Source organism: Macrosteles quadrilineatus, unplaced genomic scaffold (assembly GCF_028750875.1).
Source record: "Macrosteles quadrilineatus isolate MER2022 unplaced genomic scaffold, UCM_ALF_1.0 Scaffold_8__2_contigs__length_117827958, whole genome shotgun sequence".
Lineage (NCBI taxonomy): Eukaryota > Metazoa > Arthropoda > Insecta > Hemiptera > Cicadellidae > Macrosteles > Macrosteles quadrilineatus.
In genome coordinates, this window is record NW_026542601.1 from 19,658,456 (window position 1) to 19,680,429 (window position 21,974).

Consider the following 21,974-nt stretch of genomic DNA (forward strand, 5'->3'; position numbering starts at 1 on the left):
TATTTTCTTTACTTCTTTAGGCTCGGACGTAAAATCTATTTGGGAAGTTTCAAAACCAATTACAAAAGTTCTTGTCCTCGCTCTCATAGTAGCGGTCAGCATTAACTTGGGAGGTAGTCTTCGGCCCCTTGCTTATTACCTTAGTGCCCTTCTTTATGTGTTGATACTGGAATTCCAATTAAAAACTTAGGAAACTTCAATCAACAATTTTCAAATGTAACATAAAGACAAAGTTATTTCCATGTTATATAAGTTATCCTCAACTCACTGTTACACTAGAAATAATAGACACAGTTAAATAGCAGCTAACATGGATTAAAAATTTAAAATCCATATATTTAATGTTTATTGGATTAAAATCAGCCAATACATTATTTTATTTTATCAATTGTTCTTAAATTCAGAACCTTTTCAAAGTGGCTAAGTAAAGTGATTACGTCAATACCTATGCAACGTACCAACACACTCTTCATCCAATGTTTTTACATGTGAATAGTCAAAGAGTTGAGAACAATAAATGTTATCCTACTCCAAACGAAAAAGAAAGCAATAATGTCTTACTACAATTCAATCAGTTGAATGTGATATCACAGTTTGCTATCTGAGATGTAATTTCACGTTTGACAAGGGACACTTGGACCAAGTCCAGACACAGAGACTAGAGTTGTGGTTGTAATTAACTCTGAGATTGTGGTTGTGCTTGCTCATGGTATTATTACTCCTCAAGTAATATAAGTCCTAGTAGAAAATGTTATTGTAGAATAGGAAATACAAGAATTGTTTTTAAAGATAATATCGCGCAGAGCTGTCTTGGATATGAAAAGTGTATAGAGCTTACGTTGTCATCGAATGTAAACTATAATAAATGTGTTAATGCTATGTTAGTAATTTTAAAATATAAAAAGTACAGTTTCCATTTTTCTCCTACTTTTTATTTATCCACCTATCTATAGGGGTTTCAGAAAAGGTGGGGATAAAATAATTCACCTAGTGATTCCATGGATAAAAAACAAACAGTTTTGTATAAATATATTGTGTCCTATCTCGTTCGGTTTAGCCTCTGCCTGCCTTTATGTGTTTAAAAAAAACAACATTTATAACCCTATAATATTGTTGGAATATTTTGTAAAATACATTTACTAACAGCAAGACGCTAAACGAAACTATATAGAACATACGTATGTTTACATAAACCTTTTTGCTTAAATCAACCCAGGAAATAACTACGTAAACTATGTCACCACCTTTTTAACATGTGGTATATGTAATAATACCTGTAATTATTAAGAAGTAAAATATAAAAACCTACACAATATTTTTACTGAACTATCTTAAATGTTAATATTCACAAAGTAGTTTTATTCTATTAAACACATTTTAAATTAACCTAACCTTAAATACTATTATTGTTTCTTCATAATTGCCAAACGGCTAAATCATTATCCAAAATAAACTTATCACGCACTTTTTTTAAGTTCTATATTTCGGCATTAGCCTTCTTCAGGGACAAACAAACAATAACAAATATAAGTGTTTACCACTAATAAAAATTTTTGTGATCCATATTTGATGATACTGAAAAAATATTTTAAATATTGGGTTAATATGTCAAACTATTAATTTAGGACAAACATAACCACACAATAAATATGTTTTTCCTTTATATCAGTGCAAAACTTTCAAGTTTGTTCACACGTTTTATGTGAGCTTCATACAAATCGTAGCAATTTTACGAGGATGGCCAAGCCCATAAAAACGGAAAAATATAATGCACTTACTACAGTTTAGTATTATAATTTAGCCAATGGGACGATTAGGCTTTTTGAATGTCTTTGGTTTATTAATTGTGACCAAGATAATTTATACATTAATTGTAAAATAGTATAAAAGGTTAAATTGTTTCAAAAGGATTTGACGATGTATTTTTTCGTTTTTTCGTTCGGTATCAATATCCAAGTATCCAATGTGTTTTAAGGGCCAGATTCTAACTTAACGTTTGGAGCATAAACATAAACTGTTAAGAGTATAAAGCTAGTGGAAAAGTAGAATTAGAGAAAAAGAGGGACAATAAAAACTAATCCTCTTTAAAACACATTCAACGTCCCTAAATGACACTAAATCCCTTTGAAAGTGAATTGCCTTTGATGGTTGAACGTTTAATATAGGCAGTGTGGCTTTTTACTCCAGTGAATAATTTCAAAACCATTTTCCTCCATTGCTGCCTATTGTTCTCTTTGCTGAATTAGTATTTCATATTTGTAAGTGATTGCAGCTTAATTTTATTATTCAAGTAAAGCCCTTAATTTTATTAAAGCCCCGATATAAATAAGTGTATTGACGTTGAGAGTATACAAGTTATAAAATTAGTTGGCCTCATTCAATTTAAATATAGTCACATCTTCTTGAGTGGCTAAAAAAATACACAACTTTAGATACTAACCACACTAATCACTATTCCACTATACGGCAACATTTATTTTCCTTTTGATGTATTATTTTATTCGATTATTTACTCTAGTGTTCCACAGAAAGTCTTGGTAGTTCTCCTTTGTTGCCTTCTTTGCAGACCAAATTCAGCTATTTTAATGTGGCCATCCTTGTCCGGTAATAGATTTTCAAGTTTCAAATCTCTATAGATTATCCCTTCCTCATGAAGGTAACAGAGGGCTTATATAATTTCGGCTCCAAAAAACCTAGTACGTTCTTCACTGAAGACTCGTTCTCAACTCAGATGGAAAAACAGTTTTACGCCGTTCACGTCCTCCATGACAAAAATAATCCGTCTGCCGTTTGGAACGAGTACTTAAGAGACATCAGGAAAGGATGACTTTGTAGTTCTGAGCACTGTGTTAATGTATGAGCGACTTAATCTTTCTGGAATATAACTTTTTCAGTATTTTTATGGCATACAGCCTATCATTTGTTTTCTTTTTGCAAAGAATGACTATGCCAAACTTTCCTTTCCTGAGAACCTTTTAGAGTGCAAAGTTCTCAAGAACACTTTCTTCTTGCCCGTGGACTTGCTGCTGGACATCCCCAGCAGTGAGAACTTACTCTCGAGCGCCTCTAATGCTCCGGCGATCACATCGATGTTCAAATCTCTGGTTGCACTTTATTTAGGAAACCATGAAAAATTTCGGCCTACGATTAGTCATAAATGAATTGTTTTACAGCTTGATAGACTAATTAATACTACTTTTTTAATACATTCTTTTTACACCATGTGAAAAATGATTGCTCAAAATTAGTAGCTGTTTTATGAAAGTCATGTATCAATCTTACCCAGTTCCTCATGCATTTAGACAGTATTTATTCTATATCATCCACTACATCACATTTTTAATGAAATTATGTCCAGATAAACACACAACTGTCACCATATGACATAGTGTGATGTGACATATGGTAATATCCACATTGTCGTTCTGTGGTGTGATTAGTTCTGCTGAGCTAGCAGAGCATTAATGTTCTATTTGTACATTCATTTCAACAAAATATTTATATTAGGTTGTTATGACTTCCTAAACTCTTTACTAGCTCCTTAGTAATTATTTCTGAACACCTTGTTTTAGAAATAGTCTAAGTGATTTCATAAATGAGTTTTCGTCGTTAGGAAATTGTATCAATCCCCGAAGCAATTATAAATAAGTTATCAACTAAAACACTAATATTTATTGGTATATTTCTGTAGGGAATTTACTTATACATGTCCTTAATTTCATAAATATTGCAAAATACAGGGTGAATCTTCTAAGCTGTCCTAAACAGATTACAGACGAATGGCTTGACATACAGAGATGAAACAAAACCTTTCCCCACTAATTCATACCTAAGGAACAACGTAAAAATATTTTTACCATTTTTAAAATACAGGGTGTTCAAGAAACTGGGGGTCATGGGTTCGAATCTCAGAGTTTTCAAATGTAAACGTATGTCATGTTATGCATCATTTTAAAGCTCTAGACTAGACAAACAATTTAGTGAAAACAGAACTCATTTATCTTTGTCCGTTTCAAAATGGCGGCCATTTTTATAGAAAATATTGATAATTACAGAATACCCTGTATCTTGAAAACCACTAAACTTATTTTCGTTCTGTTTGAAAATTCTTAATCCTCGTAGCTTCAGCTTTAATTTGATATACAACAAGTCAACATTTTAAAAACTAAATATTTTTTCTATGATTTTATTTTTTTTTTAAGTTGGTAGCCTTGTAAATGAAAATTTTTAAATAGCAACATGTGTAAAATTGTGTATCATTTTTAGGGTCTTGTAAAAACAAACAACTTTTGAATTTAAACGTACCGTCTATCTTTGGTCGTTTTCTAGTAATTAACCAAAAACTCCAATTGCCCATATAAAACCCATGTTAAACGCACAGTATCATGGGAATAGTGAATCTGCATCCACTAATCTTCAGTACTGTAATATATGGGCAATTGGAGTTTTTGGTTAATAACTATAAAACGACCAAAGATAGACGGTAGGTTTAAAGTCAAAATTTTTTTTTTTTACAAGACCCTAAAAATGATACACAATTTTACATATGTTGCCATTTAAAAATTTTCATTTACAAGGCTACCAACTTAAAAAAAAATTAAATCATAGAAAAAATATTTAGTTTTTAAAATGTTGACTTGTTGTATATCAAATTAAAGCTGAAGCTACGAGGATTAAGAATTTTCAAACAGAACGAAAATAAGTTTAGTGGTTTTCAAGATACAGGGTATTCTGTAAATATCAATATTTTCTATAAAAATGGCCGCCATTTTGAAATGGACAAAGATAAATGAGTTCTGTTTTCACTAAATTGTTTGTCTAGTCTAGAGCTTTAAAATGATGCATAACATGACATATGTTTAAATTTGAAAACTCTGAGATTCGAACCCATGACCCCCAGTTTCTTGAACACCCTGTATTTTAAAAATGGTAAAAATATTTTTACGTTGTTCCTTGGGTATGAATTAGTGGGGAAAAGTTTTGTTTCATCTCTGTATGTCAAGCCATTCGTCTGTAATCTGTTTAGGACAGCTTAGAAGATTCACCCTGTATATTTAGTAGCTAAGTTAAACCACTTACAATAAATTTTTAGTATTGTTCGTAATCCTACACCAAATTAAGATGGGGTCTAATAAAACAGTTTGCATAATAAAAATATTCTGTTGATAAAGCTATGAGAGAAGATCTATAAGAAGATGAACTAAAGTGGTAAAATAGTAGTTTACGCAACGATTGCGTTAAGTGAGTCTTTACGACACGAATAGAAAATTTAAGGCACGAGCCTTGGGGAGTGCCTTAAAAACTTCTACGAGTGTCGTAAAGACTATTAACGCGAGTTGCGTACACTACTTTACCTACGACCGTTTTTTAATTACTATCAATCTGGATTTAATTACTAACAATAACTACTTATAACTTTTTAGAGAGGTTATGTTTTCGTGTATTGTCATTGCCACTGAAAGTGATGCAACGACTTGTTGTATAATCAGCTGATTTCCTGTAATTACGTGTTTGTTAAACTTCGTTAAATATTACATTGCTAGCAGCATTCTTACCATAAATAATATTGTTTCAGGTACAATTCGGCAAATATTTAATTTATTTTTGGACTTCCACCAACTTAATTAAGAATACGCGAGTATCAACATGAACAAGTCGGATCAACAACTAAATTGGTCAACTGATCAGCTCATCAGCTGATTAGTTGACGTTCGAAGCATTACAATTTTAATTCTTTTCTCTCAATACTTGAACCTCATTGGTCCGTTACCTGTGTGGATATGAGAAAACTATGCGGATATGAAATAAAACTATGCGGATATGAAAGTAAACAGCTGTAAAGTGAAACTTTTCAATTCTAAGAACTGGACTGAAATGGCTACTTTAAAAACGGTCGTAGGTAAAAGATTTTTTCACTCTGTCATATATTTTCATCTGACATATCAATGTTGAACGTAAATGTACATAAAAAAGTAAACTTAATTGTCACCTTCAGTGTGTATTTTATCCACAAACTTCTATACGTATACCTGACATATAATCTTTCATCAATATAGTAATAACTAGATATACGTATAAAATAAATTAATATTATAACGCTTAATGAACTAGGCCCATAGATTGCAAAGCCCAGGGCAACAGCCAGGATATAACAAATAGCTTTTCAGTGTCCTTGGAAACCTTTATGCTACAAAACTTATACCGAGGAGGGAATCCCCCAAGATTGCATTCAGTATATTGAGTTTGCAAGGGTCCGTTTGTAATACTCGTTTTTCCAAGCTATTGAGTTTTATGTAAATTCTATTTCTACGGAGTGTAAAATATGTTCAAACGATTTCGGTTTAGTAAGCATATTTCTTATCTTATTCACATATTTTTAAACTGTGTCCAAGTTAGAGGCTACGTGTAGGAATCCATCGGAATCCTAGAATCCATGTTAAGGTCTTTTTCCTTATTTTGTGTCCCTGATTGTATTTCGTAACCTTACGGTAATATTATATATGTGTTGTTTAACAAATGTAAACGTAACTGTGTGTTTTTTTATTTGATTAGTAAAAACATTAGCCACCACATTGTATTCAGTGACATAGAAATAACAAAATAGTGTTATCAGAATGAAAATCCTTATAGAATTTAAACTCAGTGAAACAGTTATATCGGGGGATTGAACTAATTATGAAAAACGTAGGTGAAAAAAGGTGCTCAAGAACTCTCTTTTGAAAGTTACTGTGTACTTGAAATCTTCTCTGAAGTGTGAGTGTACCAAGCCTTGATTCCTTGGTTATTTTTATGTTTATATACATTTTAATTGCATTGATTTGTTAGTTTCTGTTGTATGATAGCATATATAAAGAAGACAGTAATAATTATTGAGTTTGATATATATTTGCATTATTTTTATGTTCATTAACATTAATAATAGGTTTGTTCTAGTTAACACAGTTTGTTATTAATATCACGCATTTAGAAGAGATAATTATGTTTTCAACATGTTTTTGTTGGAATTATTGTCCGTCAATAGTTGCAGCTTTCCACAGTTGCAGCTTTCCACGTTACTGCATTGTTTATTATACACATTTATAGCTTCAATATTTTTTTATTTTACAGTTAATGTTTAAAACAATGTGAAACTATGTTTCTAAACTAATTAAACATGTTGATTTCATTATAACTTTAAATTATTGAAATAAATTGAAAAATGGGCATGTCATATGTTTGATACATCAACATGTTTTATAACTGATCAGTCCATTAATGAAATATAAGATCATAGTTACTTAAAAATATTTGAGCTGTAGGAAACTAAAGAGAAAAGAAAGAAATTCAAAGGTATATTCAAAATAAAAACCTATTAATAATTAATAAGTATATAACACTCTACAAAAATAGTTTGAATCATATGTTTGATAAAATTAACTAAATATTCACTTATATTTAAAAATAAATGGAAACCTTAAAGTCCAATGGGGCGAAGCACATTGAACTGAACGTGACAAAAATTATTCCATGACTTCAGCAGATAATTCCCTTTAATTTGACACATCAATCATCAAAATCGGTTAATAAATAAAAGAGTTTTGCTGTGCACAAGAAATTCCTTACGGAATTAGAATAATAGATAACTATAAACTGAAGAATGCATTAGTGAAAATCCCTTGTTTTGTTTTGTGCAAGCTATAAAAAACACACAATTTACTTTTATTTACATTTCATTACTTGTTAGGTTGGAAAAGGTTATTTCAGATCGAAAATCCTGTTAACAAGTATACAGTCAGTGTGTTTATTTTAAACTATAGTACAACAACTATCAATAACAGTGAAATGGATTTCAACTCGAAATGCACTGATTAAATTTGCATCCTTTATTCCTTTAATCCTTTATTATATTTACATAACCTTTTGCTTCAGGCAATAATTTATAAAGTCAAATGACTAATGATCATGAGTTTGGCATCTGAGAGCAATAAAGCTAAAAACTAGCTCCAAGCCGAAAGTCGCAAACAAATATTCTATCTATAAGAGACGCATCTGCTATTGCCACTATTAATTTTCTTGTAATAAAGAGTTACAATATACTTTTTCTTAATTTAAATAATAAGAGCCTCTAGATGTCAATGGTATTCTAAACTTTGTATTTTGCGTTTAAAGCCATGCTTTTGATAATATTACTTACAGTTGTAAACTATTTAATATAGGACAAATATTTTGGAAGTTTGTTTTTTAAAAAAATGTTTGAGTCTCTTCTTTAGTTAAATCCACCCTTAAATATAACAATTTTTTAAAGAAATCTTTATTGTTTTTTCCATACAACAAACAAACACAAAAATATATTTACACATGAAAAAAAGAAAAAAAAACAATAACCACCTTAGGTTAAAAACCTATGTTGGTGGATTTATACACTATCTTGTGTTCTAAAAATCTAAGAGGCGGTTTTGAGGTGGTTTGTCCGATATATATAATTCAAATACAACTTTTGAGGAAAACCTTATCAATACTTCAGGTTCTTAATTGAACTGTACGAGAAGAAAGTAAAAAGCTTATAATGTTGAGAAATAGGTAGATGAAAACTGCAGGCGATTACAAAATAAAGAATCAGAAGAGAGCTGTACACAATTTTAGAAATTAAAATAAATGCTATAAAATAAAGAAGTGATGAAAGTATAACCATAGATAAACCAGAGATGGTGGGGCCATGTTAAGACTGATTTAAAGATGATACAAACAGCTAAAAAATGTGCAAAATTTCGATTAGAAGGAGGAGTTAGCAGGGGCAATATCTGTTAAAATATAAGAGGTTAGGATATAGTTAGTAGGATCAAACATACAAAACCTTTAAAATAACACATAGCATTTGTTCATAATTTTTTACTAGTGTACGTCAAAGTAAATCAATTCGTATTGCGTTACAAGACTATTAATAATATGTTGGCTACAATAAAAGCCATAGAATTAATACAACGATCATGCATAAATCTAACAAACATCTTTTACAGCTTCATGGACAATTTCGTTGTATTGGGCTGAAATTAATGAAAATTAAATCCAAGAATAGTAAAAATTGTTTAAATCTCCCGTGCCCAAACTACTGGCCTAACAATTTCCTTAATTTTTTTGTTAAATTTGTTTTAGTACTTCTTGAGTTTACGTTATCTGGGACTATATCGCCCCTGGGAGAGGTTCGGCAAGGAAGCTCCTTAGGGAGCAGTTTGTAGCAGTCAACTCTCTGTAGAGTCTGAGGGTTTGATACTGGGCTTTGTCTAAGCTAAAGTGGTTCAAGCAAATAACCGTTTGATTTTAGCTGCGTACTTTTCCATAAACAAATGTTAGCGTTGACTGGTTTGTCCGTTACTATCTGAGTATAATTAAATTAATTAGTATAACAATAAATTGTAAACTTTGGCATTTTATTTCTGTCCCACATTGTTATCAGTGGGATTAATCAAACTGAACCGTAAGCTTAACTGCTTAGTTACGACTTAGGCATACATATTCCTTCCTCAACATATATTTAATCTAAATTCAATTTCTACTTGACTTTATATACATTGTTATTGTTATATTTATGTTGTCATTTAATTATTTATAATAATGGACGTACGAAAGTAAAAAGATTAAACGTCAACCAATGTTAATTTAAGTATTTAATAAAACTTATTGCAATTTTAATCCTCATTAAACATTACATTACCTGACCAGTTAGTAATACATGGCTTGAAATGTTATAGAACTTAAATAACACTATAAAATATGGTCAAACCATTTCCACATTTGTACAATCATTTATTTTAAACACTTCTTTAGTAAAACAAACCACCGAGTTTGAATTCTTAAAGTGCAATCAAGCCTTAAAATGAAGTTGGTGTTAATCCTGATACTCTGTCTACCACAGTCCAGTTATAACCTATGATAAGGGTCAACCGCATTGCCTCCAGCTCTCAGATTAGACTCTGGCTTTAATCAAGATCCGGTCAGTAATATATGATAAGTCATACGTTATTGATTTTGTGTCAATACAGATTAATTGAACCGGTTTAAACCTTAATATATGCCTTGACGCAACGGAGGTAATTGTTTTCTTTATGTAGGGTAATATTTTTATTTCAACCCAAACAAATAGTTTTTTTTTACTCTATTCTATCTTCCCCTGCATACTAGCGTATTGTTTTAGCTGATATCAAAATAATGCGATGTTGAAATTATGAAATTCTTAACACTTATGTTGTAGAAGAAAGTGAATTTTGTAGCCCTCATTTAACTAATTAATTTAATAACTTTTTACATTTTTCTTTGTCCAAGAAACATACCCTGGCCACGCCAATGCCAAATTATGGATTTATCCATTTATGTTTGAGATAAGCCCAGTTTCAGTTTTTCAAACGATTGAAAACCTATAACCATTAGGCTATCTGCAGGTAATGTTCCAATAGAGAAGCAAATGTAAAGATAAGTTACTCGTTTAGAGCCTATCTGCCGTTTATGGGTACATAACTGTCATGATATCCTTTGGAAACGGTTACATTTGCCCAATAACGTGCCTTATTACATAATGTTTGTTTTGAGTATAACTTTAACCTTAAACCTATACGTATTTTGTAACGATTTAAAAATAAAGTTAAAATTAGATTTATACAGAATTGGACGTTTGTTTATGATTAAAAATACTATGAATCACAATAAATAATACGACTAGCATTTTTCACAAAATTTATACACTAAAGACTTTATTAACGATCTAATTAATATGGTAAACTTTGAGTCAAACACTTGTCAACGTAAACTCTAAGAATAACCGATTCATAATTCTTATTAGATGCCGTTATCCAATAACATATTTGTAACTATTTTAAAACTAATTTCAGCATTTTTTACTTGAGGTCGTTTCCAAGCATTTGGCACTCTAATAAAATAAATAATGAATACTTTCTTTCCAGTTACATATATCTCATTAATCCATACATTAGAAAAGTACATCACCAAAGATTTTTTAAAACGTATCAACTATATCTTATAATCTAACAGCAACTATTGGCAGTATCGTTTAAAGTATTTTACAAATCGACGCATCTAAAAGCTGTTAATGTGTATGCCTTATAATGATACAAATAAATTGAAGGTCTACATTCTGAATTTATTGACCCGCTTTACTGGAAGAAAATGTTTTGTTACCTGATATTAAAAGCGGACAAAGCCAGTGAGGACATAAAAGTCAGGACGAACTGTTATGGCCATTCGGACGTTGGTTCATTGCTTGCACTTATTTTAGCTGTCTATTTACTTTTATTTTTTATGGTGGATAGTGAAAATATTTGTCAAATGTTATTATCTTTCACTTATATTATATATATATAAAAAATCTAACAAAAACGTAAACGTGTAATAGAGGCTGTAGCTAATATTATATGATATAGGATAATATAACGAAAAAATCCAACAAAAAGCAAAATGAATATATATTATTAGTTTAACGTCATTTGAGTAGTTAATCATGACAGCTTAGTCAAATTGAGGAGTATTTTCAAACTTTATTATTAAGGCAACCTAAAGTAAAGTTGAACATTAAGTAAAATTTACTTCTGATATCCAAGCAACACGTTTTTCGATGCATTGCTAATTATTCATTTTTATCGAAACTTTAATATATCTAAGAATATTAATTTTATAATATTTTTTCAATGTCTAAAAACTAGTGTGTATCTTATTCATTATGATATTTTCTTAAACATATTTAAACAATTTGATAGATTCTAAACTTTTACATTTAAAACATTTACATTTCAAATACAATTTCAACTTAATTACAACTAATTAACTTTGTTAACCTACAAATTTTTTGAACAAAAGTATTTTCATCCAAGCCATTGCATTACATTAATAACTCATGGGCTTTATATACTGTTTATATGTGGTTCTGTTCAGACTTGAATCCCCCCAAAAAAAATATGAAATATTTTTAAAGATGTTGACCCCTTTTGCCAGCTATCTGATAGTTGCATTTTCAGTTTATTTATTTCATTGTTTTGGTAAACCTTTCAACAACTGCTTATATTGTTGTGCATACAAATTTTCCTTCTTCGAGAAAACACTGCTTTAAAACTATATGAGCCAGAAGACATCGTTAGGCTACCTGATATAAAGAACTGTACAAAGGAGTCTAGAGAATACTTTGTTCCATTTCTTTAGCTTGATATCTTCCATTTTTGTATATAAATAAGGTCATAATATTTTTACACTTATAATGTTGACTAACAAGATGGTAAATACATATAAAAGAGGGTCAGTGATGATCGGTAACGAATTATCAGACCCAATGAATGTACTATATCATCTAATACCTCTAAATTACACTCCATATCATTAGTTATACTAAATAAATATATTCAATAAATGGCAATAGAACTTGTCTTTTTCGATGGTGATAAGTTATAAATAAGTTAAAAAGGTGTACAAACAACATTTGGAACAAAGAAGATTTACTAGTTTGCCGTTCTATAATAAACAGTACATTTACAAATGGCCACATAACTGATTATATTTTATGATTGCATTAAAATTGAAAATAGCTTGGAATCAAAGGTTTCCCTAATCAATTAATTAGGGAAGTAAGTAATGTTATTTTATACAATTTAACTTTTATCATCTTTTATAACTTAAATATTTCGACTCTGTTATTACAGTGCACCTTATGTAACTCATTCCCTATAGTAAATTGTATTAAACATAGTTTTACGTTATTGGAAAGCTCTAAAGCAGCAATTTAAATTTTTTGACTACGCAGTTTTTTGTTGTTGACAGGATTTACGATAATGACGAAGCAGGAAGTTGTTTTCAGATTATGGTAAAATGAGTAGCAAGTGGTAAGGTAAAACGAATATTTCAGATTAACAAGTTGATTTAAGTCTTTCTAAAATATAATAAAATTGTGTGTTACTCTAGGGCAAACAGATGTTATTAATGAAACAATAAAGCACATTTATCAAACTGAAAAGTCTTCAAACTGAAAAGTGTTTTGAGTCGAAGCTTGAAAAAAGTTTTACATTAAACCTGCAATAAATTGAAATATCTAGAAAAAAGAGACGTCATATTACATTATTTTGTCCTACAACATGAAATTGTTTTATAAAATTTATTCGGTTTTTGAAAGACAACGATAGTGTTTATGGTATATAATACGAGATTCCAGTATGATTTTATTGTAACAATGAAGTTATAAATTTCAAAAATTGAAAGTAAATACATCTATTACCTGAATAATCACCATTATTACGTTGATATATGGTTATGTATAACCGTCCAAATCACATAACTAATAAACAATATAAACTAAATATACTTGAGTACAGTACCTATGTAAAAAAAAAAAAAAACACGTCCACAATGTTTAATTAACCTTTCAAATATGTTCAAAGTGAAAGGAAGTAAAAAATTTGTGAAATGTGTTACAATTTTGTTTTTATTTCACTGTATTTTCACAAAACACATTAACACCCGTTGTTTTGTTGGTGTATTTTGATTAAGGTCATAGTTCAATAATGTATCTATTTTAAGTACAACATACTCTTCACAAAGTAAACACTATTTTAATCAAAAGACTAAAGCACGAAACGTTTTATAAAGCACTCTAATGGACGGTGACCACGCTGGGTTTAATTTTCTGGTTCACCAACCTGACATGTTTGTATGGTTTAGTCTGCCTCCCATTTTATATAAAAAAGGTATTTGCTTTAAAATAGTCCACCAAACAATTCGTTTACTTGAATTTATTTCCAACATAATAATCAACACTTTAAGCTGAGGCTAATAGCGTAGCTACTAATGTTCACCAATCTCATATGTGAAATAATATTTCAAACCTGTTAGGAATACTGACACTACGCAACTATATTAATCCGTGATAGTGCAAGTAGCTGCTGAATGTAAAACGAACGAAAATAGTATATCGACATCTTCAAAATACCTGAACCTATTTAGTAACATGGGTAGGTATGTGTAAGTAACAATTCACCTATATAAAGATACTTAAAAGCAGCTTTACGGAAGTAAGATTACTTTTTTATGAGGAGTAAACATAAAAAGGTTTTAGAGAGTGGTTGGACATTTAGCTAAGCGAACGTCAACATGTTTTATGAATTGTCAAATATGTCAACCTTGATTGGTATGTACCTTTTTTATCTTCTCATTAAAATAGACCTTGTTGATTAGAAAACAAATTAACTTTCACAGTGACTAAGCCTCATGATTTCTTTTTTAATTACCTATGTCATGTGTGGCAGAACATCATACAACACATGACAACGCTTTTTACTTTAAATTTCTCTATATTAGTGAAATTTCAGTTTCAGCCATGCATTATTAAATGGAAGCAACATTTTAACAGAATATTAATTCTGTGTACTGAAAAACCTGCGTTTGAATACCATAAGGCCTTTGTAAAGTTTATTTGAATAGTCATCAAGTGTTGTACTAACTTTAAAATAGAATTATTCCTTGCTAGCATGAAAAACTAAATCATTATTTCCTACACATTGACAATGTTCTAGTTATATGTAATTTGTTTTTTTTTTCAAGCAAAATACAAAATTATAAGCCTAAAGAATAAAATTATCTATCGGATAGCCACCTAAGGGATTTTAACATCGGAAACACACCTATTTACTGCTATTAACACAATTTCTGTATTGTGTTGTGTTTCATGACTATTTTATCTTTACGTGGACTTAAAAATTACATTGCTACATATAACCCGAAACGTAATTAATTATAGAATGGTTTATCATGCTGAAGAATTTAGTTGATACTTTTAAGCCTTAACTCATCGATGGCCAATATATTAATAATTCAAGGCACAACGTAATATTGGACTTAATAGCAACGTTTTATATTCATTAAAAATAATATAAATTTTGTATTCTAATTAAATCATTTAACCGTTGCTTTTAATACTAATAATAGCTTTTTTAATAATCAATATTTGAATACAACGAAACAACAAAAGTATGCCATAACCCACTCGTGATACAATAAGGAATTGAAAAGGAAATCGTACGGTTTTCCAATTTTTGTAGAAAGCAAGAGATCAGGCAATCACTTTTTATACGTAACTGTAAACACGACCATAAAAAGGACATACAGTATTAAGTCCAGTGAATAGGCTATATCAGTTGGTTGTATGGAGGCTACAAAGGATTTATGATTGGGCATCAAAGCACTTTAAAATTTATTAGGTTTAATATTTGCGAATCGAATCTCCATATTCGAAATTAAATAACCAATAATGGAATGCAGCGTCTTAAAATAAATTAATCTGTCATAATTATGAATAGTTTGTAAAAATGGGTGTTACTCAATCAAATTGTGGTTTTTGAACATTTTACCTACTGCTCCTAACGAGTAATACTTTAATACTTTTCAATGAAATTGTGACCATACAAAGTGGGTATTTTAAGCCAAGTATAAATGGAGATGAGTGGCGTGATCTTGTAGTCTTGTTAGTGACTAAGGCCAACATATTCCTTAGACACAGCTGTTAATTAATAGCCTTTAGCTAATGGCAACTAAGGGACCTACAGTTTATAGTGGAATCCGAACCACATTTTTGCCTTGGTATTAACGAATTGGTCTAATTATCAGGATAGTACTGCGGATAGTCGTAGTGCCAACTAGTGCGGACGTGAATCCCCACCAAGGAGTATCGTAACCACATATCATGCCTATAAACATCCACAATTCGTGACCTCATAGTAGTTGGATTACAGGACGTCGCCACCGTCCCAGTCCTGACTAGATTTTAACAAAACTATTTCCTTTTTAGATGAAATTAAAATTTCATTAATTATTTTATAATAAAAGAAAGAAGTTTGTAATACAATGCTTTATATAGTACATATTTATAGTAACTAACGTTGTACACTTCATGCATAGTTGTTTTACAGCACATAAGTAATACTTTTATATTTGAAAATTAGCATTCGCTAGAATTCTCAGGTTATAAAGGTTATTTTCTGTTGGATTATTTCAATGGTAAGCTTAAAATGATAGGTTAACCGTTTTTAACTTGTTTATACATACATACTTTACGAATAGAGAGTAGAAAAAATTAGGCACTTGAATATCTTTTAAGAAATTACTAACACCTGTCTACGAATTGGCCTGACTCTCGTATAACTTACGTGAAGTCTTTATGAAATATGAATGATACATATTTTATAAAATAAGGGACTTTTATAGGGACATTTTTACTAACTAACTAGGGATACTAATCAAGGGATATTTATGTGAAATTTCCCCCATGTATATGAGTGTATAATGACATAAAAATGTTAAACGTATACTAAAGTATTCCAACCAAACATTGTTTAAAATGTAGAAAATGAATTGCATTAGTCCCATTAAATTAGAATCAATTTAAAATCAAAGAATTCTGAAGTATGTTACCAGATCTTTGGTTTGTTCCTTGAAATGCACGGTTAAAGTGAGAATAGGATTTCATTTCAGATGTCAAATTCATGATCATTAGTCATCGAACTACATAAATTACAGTCATATGCATCGTATTATATAGCTTTTCGCTCGAGATTTATTAAAAATCTATTACAAATGACAGATTGACACATTATCCTTATTTTGAGCAACAATCATAACTCTTATTAGGTACACTTCTATGGGTCTAAAATAGAAAACTAAATTGAAATGTAATTGACATGACCAATGCAAATTTTGTATTTGTTATTTTGGTTCAATAAATGAGTTATGAGTTATTAGTTAATGAAATTTATCTGAAATACGAACTTGCATGTTCATTCAATTATATGAGTAACGTATGCATTTTAGTAAATTTACTTGGTTGTATGATTGGATGCTAATTTGTTTCTTCTAAACGTTGGAAAAGAAAGGTAAAATTAGCTAGTTATATTTAGGAGATGTTTACATGCAGAACAATATAAGAGCATAACATACATCAATGAAACTATACAACGATAACAATATTCATACCTTTAAACGACAATTTAAAAGGTATCACGTTTAAATGGTTTGGAAATGTTTCTTTGTTAAAATGTATTTAAGTTTTTATAAGTAAAAACTAGTAATTGTTGTTTTAGCTTAATAGTTTAAAAATTTTAAACTTTATCCCTCTAGCTTAGAGAATCACAACGTTTTTTTTTGTTATATATTTTTGTATAAAACCTATTAGACATAGATATTTCAATAAATAAATATATACAGTAAATAATAGAAGTAAAATTAGCATATTCAATTTTATTAGCGGATTATATGTATTCTCATTGTTTATATTGGTATTTTCCATATTTTTACGCATTCCAAAAACAAAAATGTGGTAGAAGTGTACGTTAAGTAAATATGATAACATTAAAAATCCCGAAAAACTATTAAAGTATCTTTTAGTATCTGCGTCTTTATCTGCCAGGAAAAGGAAATCCTTCTATTGACACAGTAAATTAGAATTACCCGCGAAAGGTGCGATGTAAAAAGGCTTCTCCGACAAACTCCAGATTTGAATAGGGGATGAGTGATTCAAACTCGCTTTTCCGAATTCGCATATTAAATGTATGTATATAAAATGTATACAATTGTTAAGCCTACATTAAAATTGTAGAAAATGAATAAAAGGAAAGGAATTGTCAAACTCCAAAGGAAGACAGGTTTACTAATATAATTATCTTTTGAAGCTTGTCAATCAGAGCTAGGATTTCTGATGGCTATCATGAACAAGTAGGTCTAGTTAACCATATGTAATAGTTAAACGAGTGTAATATTTGATGATAATTTATTAAAAAGGACTTTGAAAAATAAATTGAAAATATAAAAAAAACACCCATGGAGCCTCTTAGATAAAGATTTGATGTATTTTACACGAGCATCTTAGTACCAACTTATGAAAATAATAATTCGTTGCTCTTACAAAACTTCGGGTTAATGGAATTTTTACAGAATGTCTTGAAACTTAGGGGGTTTTGGTTATGTTTAACATCATGTATGGATTTGAGTTCATGGGAAGGCACTGTTTTAGCAAATGATATGTACGTATTATTTTAATTTAGAGTAACAAATCAAATTATCGTTTGAATTGTACATACACTTGCAATTGTGATACAATTTTTCATTTTTGTAGGTATACTTCACTTGCAAATACTTGGAATTTTACTATATATATTTATAAAATCATGAAAATAATAGTTAACAGTGAGTTATAATATTAACCTTACACATATTTTTTTGTTACTCGAACAATTAGTGACCTTCAGCATAGATATTTTAATTCAGTTGTGGGAATTGCAAAGATACATTGTTAAGTAGGGACTCAAACTAAAAAAAGGATATAAATAATTTACGTATACGAATACCCTGAAATTATTATTTATAAAATATCTCAGGTAAATTCTAATGATCTTAATTAACAAATTGTCCATCCAATGTTGAATTGACGTCATAGTTAAGTTATGAAAGATACTTGCAATCTAAATGTAAAACATCCTACTAGAAGAAGACCAAGATAGCTTCGTCCTCAAGAGAAACTGTCTTAAGGTTTAGCACATATTGGTTTAATAATAAAACAGAATTTAGCTAATCAAATATACGTTAATCAATGCAACATAGTTTAATATATTAGTAAAATTAACTTTTTATTATAATAGTACAAATCTTGTTTGTCAGAGGTAAATATGTTTTTTAACTAAGACAATTTCTACGTATATATTGGTATCTTGTTGAAAGAACAAAAGATAAGTTTAGTTAGGCAGTCTATATGTACAGAACAATTAGTAGCAATTAACTAGAAATAGACATATTTTATTGAGAAGTATATTTGATTAAGCTCATGACCTTATACTAGGGGTTTTTTACAATAAGTGATTAAAGGCTGTCCAAAGGTAAGTTATTACTTTAACATTTAATCTAAACTGCTTGAGATTATTTAATTACATTTTACCAAAAATAAATAATAACACAATATTTGTGGCTGAGCAAAGTTCACAAAAAAGGTGAAATCCCTGTTAAATTTATATGGATAAACTGTCTGTAGTTGACGGCTATCCGATATTCCAAAATTAAACACGCCTTCTTGATCATTTGCCTTGCAATTTATTTTATTGTTTTGCGAATAAAAAAAAACCATTAGTTTAACTTTATCTATAGTACGGGTAGAAATATTTAACAATCCCTAGCTTTTGAAGCGTTATCTACATAATTCTATATTATATATAGACAATGGCTATTTTCTCGTACTTAAAAAGAACGGCCTGTGTCATATAACTGTTGATTATAATACCCACCATTAAATCGAAAAGGAAATATGCAAAAGGTGAAAATATACATACAAATCATCATATCTTTTGATTAAATGTACATTCTTTAAGCCTGAAATTTGATCTTGCACAAACATATATGGTATATATGTAAGCTTCTACATATTCATAGCAAAACAATTGCGGTAGGCTTATATAGCTCAACATTTGCAAAATTATTGTAAATAATGTGTAAAGGTGAAGTTAATAACTTTTTACTGATAATGCAGCGCAACACCATAAAAATCGTAAAATTTTATGAAAAAAGTGTTGATAATTGGTGATTAAAAAAAAAGAAGAAATTTACGTCTTACTTTAACCTTGCATACAGACCCCAGGCATGTACAAGTAACGTACCGGTATACATCAAAGTAATGGGTTAACTGGTACAGGAGAGGAGTGACCTGTACTTAGACATGATAATATAATTATACAATGTGGGTAAAATTGATTGACTTGTGTGGAAAATGAGGTGGATATAAATATTAAGTGTTTTATACTAGAGTCAATTCAGGGATCAATCGCATTCGATTAGTTGTTTTACTGTAATTCACAAAATTATCTGCACTATTAAGGCTGAACGATTTGTTTTTGGAGGGAAACAATAAAAGAAATGGCAAATAACCAAGGGGCGTGTTTAATTGTGGAATATCGGAAAGCCTTCAACTGCAGACAATTTATCTACATTTTAGTGAGTTTATAACTTTTTGTGAGTTTGATAAACTACAGTAACATTATTGTGCTTAACTATGTAAAAAAACTTAACTTTGATCAATAACATATCATAATTTAACTATCATAATTTTCTAATTTAAGCATGCCTTAAATTTATAGATTGAATTACATTTTGAAAAACTTTTTTTCTTGTATTAAAAATCTTAAGTATCTGGAAGAATCGTAAAGGTCCAGAAGATAGGAAGCGTATAACCTTGTTAGGATGAGCGACAGACCCTCTTATAAGATTAGGTAGTTGATGAATCATCAACTTTACTCTATCTCTCTCACTGTCTAGTGTAATAAACAGTTTTGAAATATAGGATTTAATTTTTAGCCAGGTTTGCAGATACAGGTGATGTATAATTAAGCTTGAGATAATAAACAAAGACTTGGCCAAAGATGAGTAAAATTGTAAAAAAACAGTTTTATGAACTAACTCCCTCTTTTCACTGATTTCTTCAATATTCACACTAATTTCTATGATTTCTTAAATGACTTAATAGTTTCCTTAGACATTTTTTATCGCTCTTCAGCCAAAGACTGATAAACATGCATAATTTTATTAAACACTGACAAACTGTCGATTGACAGCTGTTCTCAACAATAATGTCGATGCCTCCAGATGTTTGCCCAGGCAGCTAAAAGTATTGAATTTTTCAGTGATAACGGTAAACCAAATGTGGGATTTTAAATTCACGCTCTGCTAAACAGATGTAATCAGCAGAACTAATCACACCACAACGACAATGTGGATAATGCCACATGTCACATCACACTATGTCATATGGTGACATATATTTAGTGGCACAGACACAATTTAAAAAAGGTATTACTTATTAGCAGGATATAATGACTGATTAGTTTGTTGTAATTAAAATAACAAACATTCACAAAAATACTTAACAATTAGGAAAATATATTTTTGTGCACTAAGTTTTATTTATTCTAGTGGAATAAAAGGAGCATATCTACAGCAGAACCCTATCCTTGAATCACACACAAAGAATATACATAAACGTAGAAGATACATTTCACCGAAAAGAAGCAGTTTTTTGGGCGTCCGATTTTCCTCTGCAAAAAATGTATAATGCGTTACTTCCTCTACGAACGCTTACAAAAGATAAACGTATGAAAACCAAGCTACTTGTAAACTTATGCTTGTTATAACTTGTACTACATTATCTACAATGTATGTTTAGACGTTTGGAGAATCAATCAAAAACGTCTAGCTTTAGTTTATACCTTTTTTCTATTTTGAAAATTGCTGTTAGTAACAAAACCACATTGGATTAATTATTATAATACAAAAAAAGTAAAAGTTCTTTGTTAAGTTTGCGTGTATTAAACTGTTTTATAATAATCTTCACCCATGAAAAAAATATTCAAAAGAGCTGTACTCATACAAATGTGAGTAGTGAATATCCTGGTGTTAAAATTGTCGAGAGAATTCGTATGTATTTCAACTGTAAATGTTTAACACATTTTTAATATACTTGAATTATTCCCAGAAAATTGCACTTTTTATCAGTGTTCAAAATGTTTTTACTGCAACTAAAACCTCAACTTAACGATCAACCATCAAAGCAATTCACTTTCAAAGGGATTTGGTGTCGTTTTGGGCTTGAGGGCGTTTTAAAGAGGATTAGTTTTTATTGTATATCCTTTCTAAAACTACCACTTTCTATCAGGCTTTAAACTCAACCCTTTTCAGTTTCGTGGAAGATTATGAGCCATTTCTTCAACAATATATTATTGTTTGGCAAGATACACATGGTGAAGCTTTCATACATTTACCATACACAATGGGATGGTTAAAAAGTTTAAAATTAAACAAATTTGAATCTGTAAACTATACTCAATAACTTTAAGACTAGATAATCTAGTATATTTAAAAGTTCTAATAAAATTGTCAGGTTTTTAATGTTTGGGTTTACTAAAACACAAATGAAAGAGATT

The 21,974-nt window shown here is 29.8% G+C and overlaps 1 pseudogene; it reads right to left on the reverse strand.

Moving 5' to 3' along the window:
* Window positions 1–2,509: 2,509 nt before the first annotated feature.
* LOC129000237 (uncharacterized) overlaps window positions 2,510–21,974 on the reverse strand; it is a 31,451-nt pseudogene continuing 11,986 nt past the window's right edge.